The sequence below is a fragment of the Anomaloglossus baeobatrachus genome, chromosome 5 (genome assembly GCF_048569485.1).
Source record: "Anomaloglossus baeobatrachus isolate aAnoBae1 chromosome 5, aAnoBae1.hap1, whole genome shotgun sequence".
NCBI classification, from domain to species: Eukaryota; Metazoa; Chordata; class Amphibia; order Anura; family Aromobatidae; genus Anomaloglossus; species Anomaloglossus baeobatrachus.
In genome coordinates this window covers 543,012,486-543,025,058 of record NC_134357.1, presented here as the reverse complement: position 1 = coordinate 543,025,058, position 12,573 = coordinate 543,012,486, and the positions used below count along the sequence as shown (strand labels likewise).

Here is a 12,573-nt window from a genome sequence, read left to right as displayed (position 1 = left end):
CCCTTGCTGTGAGACCTCCAATATTTGGCACTATTAGCTCAGCGCAGCTCATTTACTTATTGTCCGGCAGTTCCAAAATTGACCTGACAATAAGGGGGCGCTAGAGAGTAGTCGTGCTCTTGATAAATCCGTGAACAGCGGATAGGATTCTGGTGTGACCCCCCCCCTGGCTGTTCATGACAAACATAATACTGGCGGATAAAACAAGACTGAGCACAAGACTTTCACAGTCATCTACACATCATAGAAGAGATATCATGACACCTTCTCTCCATCTTCCTGGTGATCCTGAGGAACATTGGGATTTTTTTCTTTACAGTCCTGTGGGAGAAGAGGACGGGGACATCTCTCTGGTGTTGTCCTCTTACTGGATAGAACTGGAAGAAACACATACAAGGACTGAATTAATTCTTTACATACAGATAATTATAGTCCGTGTGTATTTAGCCCTGTCTGTTACCTGATGATGTGAGGGGTCGGGGAACCTCCATCATGACGTCCTTGTACAGATCTTTGTGTCCTTCTAAATACTCCCACTCCTCCATGGAGAAATAGACGGTGACATCCTGACACCTTATAGGAACCTGACACATACAATGATACCGTCATCCCCCGATCCCTTCATAGCATTACTGTATAATGTCCCAGCATTCCCAGCAGTGTCACCTCTCCAGTCAGCAGCTCAATCATCTTGTAGGTGAGTTCTAAGATCTTCTGGTCATTGATGTCCTCATGTATCGGGGGGTGAGGTGGAGGCCCTGTGATTGGGCTCAGGGATCTTCCCCATTCCTCGGACATAGGGTACTGACAGCGATCACCGGAGGTCTTCTTCACTACTGTATAATCCTGGTTATGGAGAGACACAGTAATAAATCTCACTACAGACATTTCCAGAGTCCTCACCTCTCCAGTTCTGTCCATCTGTTATTCCCATAGATAAGAATGATGTAATGTGATGTCATCAGAATCTCTCACCTCTCCAGTAAGCCGGAAGAGGATCTCTAGGGTGAGGTGTAATATCCTCTCCGCCATCTTGTCCTTGTCCATATTCAGAAAAATCTTATATAAAATATCTCCACTGAGATCATCCGTTATTGAAGGGAACTGAATGTGAATAAGATGAACTGATGTCATATCATAAAGAATTTTGTGCAATAATACAATTACTGAAGATAATAAGGGAAGACATATCAGGAGATATAAGGTGTAGATGTATTTTCTTGTCTTGTATGGACTGAACTAGAAGTGTGGCTCCCACACACAGACTAAAGTTTGCTGAAACCTGTCATGTAAAGGCCGCTTTACACACTCCGATATCGGTACCGCTGTTAATATGTTCTGTCTGATTCCCCCGTGTGTGGCTTCTCACTGCTGCAGACACACGGGGAATCAGGAAGCTGAGGAGAAAGTGCAATCAGCGCTTCTCTCTCCTGCAGATAGCACTGACAATAGCAATATTAACCTATGCAGAGTGACATCTGCAGACTTCTATTACCGATCAGTGGTCTCCTGCCTGTGGAGCTGCTGGGTCCTAGTGCCCAACAGGTTCAGCTCTGCTTTATCCTGGCTCCTCTACCAGTTAAAGGGAACCTGTCAGCAGAAATTTCGCAATAAAACTAAAAGATTCCCCTTCTGCAGCTCCTGGGCTGCATTCTAGAAAGGTTCCTATTGTTATTGTGCCCCCTTTGAAACCTAAAAAAATACTTTATAAAGTCTTACCTTTTTGTATGCAAATGTTTTTTTATGGTCACGCGGGCGGGCTGTCTGGCGTCCATTATTCCCCCTCCTGCCGCTTTACGCCGTCCTCCATTGCTCATTTACATACACAAGGACGCCTTCCTCATGTAACTGTCCTCCCGAAGTTTTGCACATGCCCAGTGCCACTCTCGCGGGACTGAGCACTGTGCAAAGCCTGAACGCCATACCTCCCAACCGTCCCGGATACAGCGGGACTATCACGCTTTACATTGTTTGTCCCGTTGCCACGGGCGGGACGGCCGTCTCCCGGGCTCCGCCCACCCACTCTCTCCCCGCCTCCCTGCTTTTCCCTCCTACCATCCTAACACGTGACGTGGCATAACAGAGAGGAGCGCGCTGCCCGAAACTGCTCTGTGCTGCTGCTAAGCCTAAGGTATGTAGAATCTCCCCAGCGCTGATTCCCCTCCCCTCCCGGCCGGAGCCTCTCTGTGCGTGCGGCCGGCCGCCTCTCTGTGCGTGCGGCCGGCCGCCTGTCTGTGCGTGCGGCCGGCCGCCTCTCTGTGCGTGCGGCCGGCCGCCTCTCTGTGCGTGCGGCCGGCCGCCTCTCTGTGCGTGCGGCCGGCCGCCTCTCTGTGCGTGCGGCCGGCCGCCTCTCTGTGCGTGCGGCCGGCCGCCTCTCTGTGCGTGCGGCCGGCCGCCCTCTCTGTGCGGGCGGCCGGCCGCCTGTCTGTGCGGGCGGCCGGCCGCCTGTCTGTGCGGGCGACCGGCCGCCTCACTGTGGCTGCCTGCGTCTCCGTGCTGGAGGCCCGCCGGCTGCCTGCGTCTCCGTGCTGGAAGCCCGCCGGCTGCCTGCCTCTCCGTGATGGAGGCCCGCCGGCTGCCTGCCTCTCCGTGATGGAGGCCCGCCGGCTGCCTGCGTGTCCATGCTGGAGGCCCGCCGGCTGCCTGCGTGTCCATGCTGGAGGCCCGCCGGCTGCCTGCGTGTCCATGCTGGAGGCCCGCCGGCTGCCTGCGTGTCCATGCTGGAGGCCCGCCGGCTGCCTGCGTGTCCATGCTGGAGGCCCGCCGGCTGCCTGCGTGTCCATGCTGGAGGCCCGCCGGCTGCCTGCGTTTCCATGCTGGAGGCCCGCCGGCTGCCTGCGTATCCATGCTGGAGGCCCGCCGGCTGCCTGCGTTCCATGCTGGAGGCCCGCCGGCTGCCTGCGTTTCCATGCTGGAGGCCCGCCGGCTGCCTGCGTGTCCATTCTGGAGGCCCGCCGGCTGCCTGCGTTTCCATGCTGGAGGTCCGCCGGCTGCCTGCGTGTCCATGCTGGAGGCCCGCCGGCTGCCTGCGTTTCCATGCTGGAGGCCCGCCGGCTGCCTGCGTGTCCATGCTTGAGGCCCGCCGGCTGCCTGCGTTTCCATGCTGGAGGCCCGCCGGCTGCCTGTCCATTCTGGAGGCCCGCCGGCTGCCTGCGTTTCCATGCTGGAGGCCCGCCGGCTGCCTGCGTGTCCATGCTGGAGGCCCGCCGGCTGCCTGCGTGTCCATGCTGGAGGCCCGCCGGCTGCCTGCGTTTCCATGCTGGAGGCCCGCCTGTCTGTGCGTGCGGCCGGCCGCCTGTCTGTGCGTGCGGCCGGCCGCCTGTCTGTGCGTGCGGCCGGCCGCCTGTCTGTGCGTGCGGCCGGCCGCTGTCTGTGCGTGCGGCCGGCCGCCTGTCTGTGCGTGCGGCCGGCCGCCTGTCTGTGCGTGCGGCCGGCCGCCTGTCTGTGCGTGCGGCCGGCCGCCTGTCTGTGCGTGCGGCCGGCCGCCTCACTGTGGCTGCCTGCGTCTCCGTGCTGGAGGCCCGCCGGCTGCCTGCGTGTCCATGCTGGAGGCCCGCCAGCTGCCTGCGTTTCCATGCTGGAGGCCCGCCGGCTGCCTGCGTGTCCATGCTGGAGACCCGCCGGCTGCCTGCGTTTCCATGCTGGAGGCCCGCCGGCTGCCTGCGTGTCCATGCTGGAGGCCCGCCGGCTGCCTGCGTTTCCATGCTGGAGGCCCGCCGGCTGCCTGCGTGTCCATGCTGGAGGCCCGCCGGCTGCCTGCGTTTCCATGCTGGAGGCCCGCCGGCTGCCTGCGTGTCCATTCTGGAGGCCCGCCGGCTGCCTGCATTTCCATGCTGGAGGTCCGCCGGCTGCCTGCGTGTCCATGCTGGAGGCCCGCCGGCTGCCTGCGTTTCCATGCTGGAGGCCCGCCGGCTGCCTGCGTTTCCATGCTGGAGGCCCGCCGGCTGCCTGCGTTTCCATGCTGGAGGCCCGCCGGCTGCCTGCGTTTCCATGCTGGAGGCCCGCCGGCTGCCTGCGTTTCCATGCTGGAGGCCCGCCGGCTGCCTGCGTTTCCATGCTGGAGGCCCGCCGGCTGCCTGCGTTTCCATGCTGGAGGCCCGCCGGCTGCCTGCGTTTCCATGCTGGAGACCCGCCGGCTGCCTGCGTTTCCATGCTGGAGGCCCGCCGGCTGCCTGCGTGTCCATGCTGGAGGCCCGCCGGCTGCCTGCGTTTCCATGCTGGAGGTCCGCCGGCTGCCTGCGTGTCCATGCTGGAGGCCCGCCGGCTGCCTGCGTGTCCATGCTGAATGGGTGTGGATGGGGAGTGGATATGGGCGTGACTGTGAAATGGGTGTGGTTAGGGGGCGTGGCCTAAAAATTTGCCAAACTTTGTCCTTTTCCTTCTTTAAAAGTTGGGAGGTATGAATATCGGGTAACCAAGGACAGGGCTTCTTGGTTACCCGATGTTTACATTGGTTACCAGCCTCCGCACAAGCCGGCTCCTGCTGTCTGCACATTTAGTTGTTGCTGTCTCGCTGTCACACACAGCGATCTGTGCTTCACAGCAGGACAGAAACAACTAAAAAAATGGCCCAGGACATTCAGCAACAACCAACGACCTCACAGCAGGGGCCAGGTTGTTGCTGGATGTCACACACAGCAACATCGCTAGCAACATCGCTGCTACGTCACAAAAGTTGTTCGTTAGCAGCGATGTTGCTAGCGATGTTGCTTAGTGTGACGGGGCCTTTACTCTGACAGTTAGGGATAACCGTCAGCACTACAGTAGTGCAGTGTATCACCTGAGCAATCAGAGGCCTGAATGTTGTATGATCGTACTAATGAAGATTTGTGAGAAAAAAAAAAATATAAAAAAAACTTATAACTGAAAAATAGTTTAGCAGGAGACAAAAAGAACATTCTCCATACTTGACAAAAAGGCAGTAAGAAAGAGAAAGAACCCCTCGTACATATGTTGAGGAGAGCCATAAGATGAAATACTTAATTAACTTCTTGACAAGGGATTGTGGGAAATATGTCGATTTGCCTTACATAATTCAGGTTTCAGATCATATACATGACACAGATATAAAGATGGCTGCCATTGCCTGTTTCTCCACACCTTGCCTGGAATGCAAGGAATGTCCAGGTGTAAGAAGATACCATATAAGGGAAGACCCCTGCTCAAGCTAGAAGACCAAACCATCAGCATGGATAAACCAGATGACGTCCCTCCCATCACCATCACCATGGATCCATCCAATGATGTCAAAGACCCGCCTACAATGACGCCCACCAATCAGCTCATGGACTAACACATTGTTCGACCCACTGACCAATGAACACATCCGGACATGCCCCTTTGCAAGGTTATATCAGAGCAAGCTCAGTTGTAATAAAGGCAGAGCATGGGCTGACTTCTGTCGAGGAAAGATGAATATCCGACTGTGTCTGATCTCATTTTTCAAGCATGCACTCGACCCACACCAATTAGACCAGGCAGTAGGCAACTAGTGATCTCTGGTTAAGAGTTCACCCTAACACATATATAACACCTGCTGACCATTCCAGAACTAAAATTTCCAGACTTGGGAAACTGATCCTAGAGGTCAGTGGTATATGCCATGTTCATCTGTATAAAAACTGGGGATAAGTGAGGATTTATTTTTTAGCCGGTGGTGTGGATGGTACCATAGTGTGGGGGGCATCTTGTAGTATCATAAAGTTTGTGGGGACGGATAGCGGTACTATGGGAACATTATACTGCATGTGGGGAGGGATGGTGTTACTGTGGGAACATTATACTGTGTGTGGGGAGAGATGGCGGTACTGTGGGAACATTATATTGCGCATAAAGCGATGGCGGTACTGTGGAAACATTATACTGTGTGCGGGGGATGGCGGTACTGTGGAAACATACTGTGTGGGGAGGGATGGTGGTACTGTGGCAATATTATACTGTGTGGGAGGATGATGGTACTGTTGGAACATTATAATGTGTGGGAGGGGGTAACAGTACTGTGGGAACATTATACTGTGTTTGGGGGATGGTGGTACTGTGGCAATATTATACTGTGTGGGAGGATGATGGTACTGTTGGAACATTATAATGTGTGGGAGGGGGTAACAGTACTGTGGGAACATTATACTGTGTTTGGGGGATGGTGGTACTGGGGGAACATTATACCGTGTGTGTGGAGAGATGGCGGTTCTGTGGGAACATTATATTGCGTATAAAGCTATGGCGGTACTGTGAACACATTATATTGTGTGTGAAAGGATGGTGGTACTGTGAGAACATTATACTGTATGTTGGGGGTTGGTGGTATTGTGAGAACATTATATTGTATGTTGGGGGGGATGGTGGTGCTGTGGGAACATTATACTGTGTGTTGGGGGATGGTGGTACTGTGAGAACATTATACTGTGTGTGGTGGGATGGTGGTACTGTCGGAACATTATACGGTGTGTTGGGAGAATGGAGGTACTGTGGGAACATTATACTGTGTGGGGGGATGGAGGTACTGTGGGAACATTATACTGTGGAGGGGATGGCAGTACTGTGGGAACATTATACTGTGTGAGGGGATGGTGGTGGGAACAGTATACTGTGTGTTGGGGGGATAGTGGTACTGTGGGAACATTATACTGTGTATTGGGGCGATGGTAGTATGGCAACGATATCAACTGTTCTGTATAGAAAATCTGCTGCATTTTACAGTCTGAGCAAAGTGGAGGCGATTTCATGAAAACTTGTGACCACTTTGAATTGTACGGTTTCGATTTATTTATTTTTTTCATTGCAGACTTCTATGGGGAACCGGTTAAAAAAATATGTAAAACACATTTGTATAAAACACACTGTTAAACAGGGCTGTGGAGTCGGAGTCATGGAATCGAAGTCGACATAAAATGGACAGATTCTGACTCCTAAAATACATAATATATTGGCTACATTGGTTCAATGCATGTGATGATTATTTTTTCATAAGAATTTGGAAAAGTTATGAGATGTCCTATAAATGTCTGTTCTATTCCTGATCAAAGAATCTAGGATTTTAGTTAAGATGAATCTGTGCTGCACTTCAGCTACATGATATAAGTAGTGATGTTACCATTTTACTACAATAAATTTATCAAAAACATCAGTCATGTAATGTACAGTTGAAACCAGAAGTTTACATCCATTATCTAAAAAGACACATCTACATGTTTTTCTCACTATCTGACATGAAATCAGAATAAACCTTTCCCCTTTTAGGTCAATTAGGAACCAAAATTTATTTACTTTTGCCAAATGCCAGAAGAATAAGAGAGAGAATGTTTAAAGGCGTTTTTATTACTTTCTGCAAAGTCAAAAGTTCACATACACTGAGAGTACTGTGCCTTTAAACAATATGTGACAGCCCATATAGTGATGTCATGTCTTTGGAAACTTCTGATAGGTTTATTAGCAACATCTGAGTTAATTAGACACCTGTGAATGTATTTTAATACACATCTGATATACACTGCTTCTTTGTGTAGCCTCATGGGTAAGTAAAAAGAAATCAGCCAAGATCTCAGAAAGAGAATTGTGGACAATTCTGGTTCATCCTTGGGTGCAATTTCCAGATACCTGAAGGTGCCACTTTCACCTCTACAAATATTTATACGCAAGTACAAAGAAGATGGGAATGTCCAGCAATCATACTGCTCTGGAAGGAGATGGGTTCTGTGTACCAGAGATGAACGTGCTTTGATCAGACATGTGCATATCAATCCAAGAAAAAAAAAAAGAAAAAGAAACCTTGTGAGGATGCTGGCAGAAGCTGGTAAGATTGTGTCATTATCCATAGTGAAACGAGTACTGTATCAACATGGGATGAAAGGCCACTCTGCCAAGAAGAAGCCATTACTCCAAAAGAAACATAAAAAAGCCAGATCAATGTTTGCAAATGCACACAGGAACACGGACCTTCATTTTTGGGGACATGTCCTGTGCTCTGATGAAACTAAAATTGAACTGTTTGGCCATAATGACCATTCTTACGTTTGAAGGAAAAAATGAGAAGCTTTGAAGCCTAAGAACACCATCCCAACTGTAAAACACTGGGACGGCAGCATCATGTTGTAGCGTTGTTTTGTTGCATAAGGGACTGGTGCACTTAACAAAATAGATGGCATCATGAGGAAAGAAGATTATGTGGCAATACTGAAGCAACATCTGAAGACATCAGCCATAAACTTAAAGCTTGGGTGGAAATGGAAATGGGTCTTCCAAATGTACAATGACCAGAAGCTACTGCAAAACTGGTTACAAACTGGCTTTAGGATAACAAAGTCAATGTTTTGGAGTGGCCATCACAAAACTCTGATCTCAATCCTATGAAAATTTATCAGCAAAGCTGAAAAGGACAGTGCGGTGCGAACAAAGGCGACCAGCAAACATGGCTCAGTTACCCCACTTCTGTCAAGAGAAATGGGCCCAAATTCCCACCAACTAGTTTGAGAAACTTGTGAAAGGAGATCCAAAACGTTTCACCGAGGTCATGAGGTTTAAGGGCAATGGTAACAAATACTAATGAAATGAGCAAAAACAGTAGAATGGAAGGCACTCACCAGTTTTTCTTGCAGAAAAAGTCTTGTTTACAAAAGAAACGGCATATTAGGGAGGAGGGGGAGAGAGTGACACGGAGCACACACAGACAACAGCTGTTTCGCACCGGCAGCCAACGCTTTGACAAGCCTCTACTGTACAGAGAGACTTGTCAAAGCGCCGGCTGCCGGTGCGAAACAGCTGTTGTCTGTGTGTGGTCCGTGTCTCTCTCTCCCCCTCGTCCCTAATATGCCGTTTCTTTTGTAAAGAATAAACAAGACTTTTTCTGCAAGAAAAACTGGTGAGTGCCTTCCATTCTTCTGTTTTTGCTCTAATCGCTATGTGATTGTTCTTTGAAGTTGCACCGCCAGTTGCAGAGTCATATTAAGGAGTGTATAGTCTGCCCACCGTGACAGGTGAAGAAGCATAGTAATTACTAGCTGGAAGTTGTGCTCGGTTTTTCCTTCTATCTTGGATGAAATACTAATGAAAGGTATGTAAACTCTTGAGTTTGCAGAAAGTAATAAAAATGCCTTAAAACATTTTCTCTCTCTCATTATTTTGGCAAATGGCAAATATAAATAATTTTGGTTCCCAATTGACCTAAAACGGGAAAGGTTTATTCTGCTTTCATGTCAGATAGTGAGAAAAACATGCAGATGTGCCTTTATAGAGAGCAGATGGAAACTTCAGGTTTCAACTGTATGAGGGAGTCAGAGTTGGAGTCAGAATCAGGGACATTGAGGAGTTGGAGTCGGAGGTTTGGCTTACCGACTCCACAGCCCTGAAAAAAACTCTTCTTCAAATCTGAACCAAAAACATCAAATGATGCAAACAAAAACAAAAAAAACCCTCATATAAATGTAGTACAAATACAAAAACCTGAGAAGATTGTTATTATGTAGTTTGGTGCGGACGCCTGCAGAAAATGTACAGATAAAAAAAACTGCAACATTTATGCTACACGTGAACTCGGCCTTACAGATGTGTTTGGCAGATTGGCTCTTGTGTTACAAAAAAATAGTTTCTGGCTGCTAAAACTATGAATGAACAAAATATAAAATTGACATTGAATAGTGATGGGCAAACCCAGACTGTAAAATTCGGGATCTGTACCAGATATCTATTATCCGTACACCGACCCCAAACACTGAGTTCTCAGGTAACTCCGTGTAACTAATTGGATTCGGCCACCCAGATAATTAAAAAAAAGAACGAAAGAAAATAGGGAATAGAGCAGGAGCGTTTTAAACTACTTCCGGGGCCACTCATTATCCTCATACATATTCACTGCTTCCCCCACCCACTGTCACACAGGGTGGGGCACGGTCTGACTACAACAATCCCAGATGCCGGGACTGCCAGTGGGCGGGAGTAGAGTTGAATATGTATGAGGGTAATAAGCAGCTCCGGAAGCAGTGTACAGCTGCGTGCGTGAGACTCCGTAAGTATAACGCTCCTGCTCTAATCCTACTAGCCCTTTCTACTACCATTCTAAAGCACAATATTCGGGCCCCCATAGACTTATATGGGGATTGGTGTGAGGGCAGATTTTTGGGATTCTGTCCGGTCCAGAACCGGGGTTCTTTTTAAAATCCAGTTGGACTCACCGATCACATATCTGCGGGTTCGCCCATCTCTAGTCCTGGATACAGAGGACGCTCCCTGATTTCTCCCTGCACCCTGCTGTCCTTGGCGTCTGCTGAACGCCCCTCACTGCATCCGACCCTCTGACAACTTGATATTTGTTAGAATGTACAGGCTCCTTCCCAGTATGATGTAATTTGTCACATGATAGGGGGCGTGTTCAAGATGCAGCACAATTTTTCAGACGGAATAACATGCTTTTTCTAAGTCCATGTAGTCATGGAGTTGCATAAAATAGAAGTGGGAGTCTGGGGGTAAAAACTCCAGATGGGGGGGCAGGGGGCGGAGCCTGCATGATTATAGTCGATAGGAGGAAATATTGCCACGCCCATGAATCAATCCGTCTATGCCCATAACCTGGAAGGAGCCCAGACATTTTAGGCTCAACCCTAACAACTCTTCTTGCCGGGTAAAAAGAAATGGTGAATGGGTGATAAGTTACGAGGAGAAAAATATAGAGTGGAGTACGGTGTGTCCTTCTATCACTGCTGTAGAGTTGTGAGGGTGGAACATTATACCGTGTGGGGGCAGAATGGGGCCGAAGACCGAGGGCAGAAAAGGGCCGAAGGCAAGAAAAGGGCCGAGGGCAAGAAAAGGGCTGAGGACTGAGGACAGAAAGGGGCTGAGGACCAAGAGCAAGAAAAGGGCCGGGCACTGAGGACAAGAAAGAGGGTAGATGTACCGCCCTGAGAGGGGCTCGGCAGCTCTCCGCTGCTCGGGCCGAGACGCTCGAGGTCCGGGCTCAGGTTGTCGGTGGCACGAGCGCCTCCGGAGCGGGGGCCACGTCGCTCTGTTAAGGGGAGGCAGTGGGGTGGTGGTGGTGTGGGACGAGGTGCGCAGCCGGGGGGGGGGGGGGCGCGTTATCGTCGGACGGGTCGTGACGCTACCCACGGGTCGTGGTGACGGGATGCACCACTGCTGCGGCTGGAGTGATGGGGGCTCGTCCGGGATCGGTTTTGTGGCCGCAGCCTAGATGTTAGCCCCTCCGTGGGTAGGGGCGGTGTGTCCCGGGGCCCGGTGAGGGATGTGCTGGCGACGGTGTTGTTGTCGGGGTGCAGGGTCGTGCCCGGATGGCACTGGTGTACTCACGATTAATTCACACTCAGAGTCACTGGTAAACCAAAGTTCGGGTATGGTCGGGTTCCGCAGCCGGCTGCTTGTGTCCCTTGTGAGGCTGATGGTGGCCCCTTTCCCTTGCACCTCTTGTTGTGGTTGTTGGCTCCCCTGCCTGGGCAGTGGTAGCCCGCTCCCCGGCGTTCAGCTGCCGGAGGAGCCCTCTGTTACCCGCAGGCGCTGGCCCGTTGGATGTTTGGCCCTTGGCGGTGGCTCTCACCCGGTATCGGTGGGCTTTTGCCTTCTTTCAGGACTTTGGGTGAGAATGAACCCGTGAGGTCCAGACTGCAATCAGTTAATTTGCCTATACTCAGTGGCTTTTAAGCTAGGACGGGGTCTGAGTAACCGGTTTCTGGTGCTCCGGTAAACGGTTGACTCCCCGGTTCAGGGCCGGTGGGCTCCAACCCTGGCCCGGTCCCTACGGTTCTGCCGGTTGCTGTACCGGTACTCCTGCAGACGGCCACCACCGTCTGCCTGCCTTACGTTACGGGGATCCCAGGCTTCAACCCGGGTCCCTGACAGCTCTGCTCCTCTACACCTCCTGTCACTGTCACTCTACAACTCATCTGTTTGTATTTCCTGCCTCGGGACAGTAGTCTCCTCGGTGGGCGTGCCTTTCCGCCTGATTCCGCCCACCTGGTGTGCCCTACTGGCCCTGAGGGAGGCATCAGGTCTCCCTTTCGGGTGACGGGTGTGTCCTCACAAGGGATGGGGGTGTGTGTGTAATGTGGTAGGTGTTGTTACCTGTGACCCCTGGGGTCCAGGGCGTCACACAGACGCTAGATTGTACGGGCTCTTGCCCGGTATGACGTAATTTGTCACGTGTTCAAAATGCAGTCTGATGTTTCCAGACAGAAAAACAATGTTTATTCTAAGTCCACCTGGCATAGAGTTGATTAAAATAGAAGCTGGGTGGGGGTAAGAGCTCCAGATAGGGGGGGTGCAGGGGGCGGAGCCTGCAGGATTATAGCGGACAGGAAAAAACATCACCAAGCCCCAACGCAAATAGTCATGCCCATCAAACAAGCCGGTGACGCCCATGACCTGACGGCAGGCCGAGGACCGAGGGCAGGAGAGGGGCCGAGGACCGAGGGCAGGAGAGGGGGCGAGGATCGAGGGCAGGAGAGGGGACGAGGATCGAGGGCAGGAAAGGGGCCGAGGACCGAGGGGCAGGAAAGGGACCGAGGAACGAGGGCAGACGGGTTTCCTCACTTCCGGCCTCTCATAGTTGGGGCGTCTGCATCTATCAGAGGAAAA

At 51.5% G+C, this 12,573-nt stretch overlaps 1 pseudogene; it reads right to left on the bottom strand.

Moving 5' to 3' along the window:
- Positions 1-12,573, bottom strand: part of LOC142312225 (uncharacterized) — a 268,034-nt pseudogene that overhangs the window by 194,900 nt on the left and 60,561 nt on the right.